At 40.6% G+C, this 2612-nt stretch overlaps 1 long non-coding RNA gene across 1 annotated transcript; it reads left to right on the plus strand.

Annotated features, from left to right (window-relative positions):
• The first annotated feature begins 1395 nt into the window (after positions 1–1395).
• Positions 1396–2183, plus strand: LOC308324684. The gene is made up of 3 exons (XR_013964955.1): positions 1396–1487; positions 1627–1692; positions 1839–2183. It is a non-coding gene; the product is annotated as an uncharacterized lncRNA (long non-coding RNA).
• Positions 2184–2612: the final 429 nt, after the last annotated feature.

Consider the following 2612-nt stretch of genomic DNA (forward strand, 5'->3'; position numbering starts at 1 on the left):
TTTTCTCCGGAGAAATTCAGTTGAAAGGTCAGTGTATTTTTATATCTGATATATACTGTGTGTAGTGTAATTGCACGTGTTAGAATCGTTTCGATCTATATCTGTGCACGACTGCACGTAACCCTATAACGCTAGCAGAGGGAATAGATTAGCAATAGCTAGCTAGCTAGCTAATCTATTGTTTGGACGGGGATTTGCAAACGTATAATTCATGCTATTTTAACAGGCTTAAAAACATCTAGCTCCGTTGGAAAGAAAGAGAAAGCTACTGCAGCTTAAGCGTTATGGACGGTGTTTTATATTATTTAATTTTACAGACAAACAAGATGACGTTCCAAGACCCAGACGGTGGAGGCTGGGGGTACGTTCTGAGCCATTTATTTTACTCTTCTCTCTGTTCTTGTCTCCTCTAAAGGAACTCACAAAAACTGCCCTGTCTCTGCTCTGTCTGAACAGTTATTTGGTGGGAACCACTGAATTAAGTAATTACTTTTTGAAACAACTGAACGTTTTTTTTACTGAAAACAAATTTCAATTTTGTATCTTTGTCTTTGTCTAAACTTCTCAGGACTGGAACCCTGCGTTCTCTACCACCCTGACCTGGTTTCTACTCCAGTTACATCATGGCAACAACAACAGCAGCTACATAACAAGGTTAAGCCATATATTTTGTGTAACTTCTGTATATATTGGCCTTTGGATCCTGCTGAAAATAGCCGATCTACAAGCTCTCTTGCCTCAAGTTTGCAATGTGTAACTGTGTACCATTGTTAATTTGTTACCATCATGACATTTTAAATGACCGAGGTGTAGAAGGGAGATGAGCTTGACCAACACCAAGAAACGAGACCATATCACACCAATTTTAGCAGATCTGCACTGGCTGCCAGTGAGCACCAGATGTGATTTTAAAATTATTTTAATCACGTTCAAAGCCCTAAATGGGCTGGCCCCTAGTTACATCCGTGAAATGTTATCCCTCCCTAACTCTGTGCGTACCCTTAGATCCTCGGATAAGGCTCTCCTGGCTGTCCCCCATACCAATCTAGTCACCCGGGGTAACCGGGCTTTTTCCGCCCGAGCTCCCAAACTGTGGAATGCACTGCCAGTGCACATTCATCCGTCCCCATTTTCAAGTCTCGTCTAAAAACTCACCTTTATACAGAGTATTTTTTAACTACTTAATTAGCCAATTTGTACATGTATGTTTGATTTTGTTTTGTTTGCCATTATAATCTTGTTACTGTCTGTTTCTTCTTGTTTTAATCCTGTTCTGTGCAGCACTTTGGAACTATGTTTTGAAAAGCGCTATACAAATAAAGTTCATATCATATCATTGTAGATCTGCTATTTTTCAACAGCTAACGGCTTTTAAAATAATGTTTAAAACCTATGAGGCGACACAGATGCGTCCTCAGGTCTAAATGGGTTAAGGCAGTGGTTCTCACAGCCATCAAAACGTTATCCCACATTTCACAGCAGTGATGGTAGGTAGGCCTATTTCAGAATGCCTGAATTTACACTTGGTTGCATGGTGAAAATAGTCGATCTACAAGCTCACGTGTTGTGAGCCCTATACAAATGCAATCCATATCAATTTTGTTTTTGATTTTGTTCAAATTACAGATGAGGAGGTCACATGGAGGAAGTGGAGATGATGGTGATGGATAAATAAAATGGATAATAAAAATGGTTAGAACATTTTCACATTTTAGCACAGGAATAGAAATTAGAAAATGGCTGGGTTTTACCCACAGGGCAACTGTTAAGTCATGGATCACAAGCCAGAGAAATGATTAAGGTGAAAATAATTTATTTAATTAATTCTGTGATTTCAGACGAACTTTCGCTGGAGGAAGACCTATCGACTTCAAATGCAACCTCTGCTGGAAAGGCTACCACCAGTCGGGTTTCCCTGACCCTCTACTATACGCAACATCCAGACCTCAAGGAACGCACCCAGCTTTCCGTGCTCGGACATACAGACACGGGGACATACACACATTGCTACGCTCAGAAACTCCTGACTCCACTCAGAAGAGAATTGGTGTTTTAAAGACTTAAGCACTTAAACTTGAGAACTGATATGTCTTCTAAATCCTCACAGATTTTAGTTAAAACGTTTGCTGCAAAAGAATATATATTTACAGATTTGTGCCACATTTTCACGATGTTTCAAAATTAGCAAACTCGTTTTCAACAGCTTACAGCTTTTTAAATAATGGTTAAAGTGGCTAAAACCACGGGATCTTGGACTTCAGTGACAGGGACCTGGGGTCTGAGAGCCGGAGACGTTGGACAGGGTGCATTTTGGAACTTCTGCTCGCGGCCACCACCAGGGCAGGCACGGCAGGCAGCTCATCAAACGGTGGTCCGTGGCTCAAATGCTGAATAACTTTGGCATGAAAAGGGTTCAAACCCACCGCTATAGGGGTTTCCAAATGGACTCTTGAATGTATGCTGCACTATTTCTTGCTCAAAAGGTGAATCTCGATTGTGTGTTCTGTTTATTGCTGTGTAACTGTTATTGCAACATTACTGGGCCTACATAACTAACTCCACACAGAATAGACTTGGTGTTTTATAGAAATTAAACTTGAGAACTGATTCCA

This window comes from Protomyctophum bolini, assembly GCF_963924005.1.
Source record: "Protomyctophum bolini genome assembly, chromosome: 11".
In the NCBI taxonomy this organism is placed as follows: Eukaryota; Metazoa; Chordata; class Actinopteri; order Myctophiformes; family Myctophidae; genus Protomyctophum; species Protomyctophum bolini.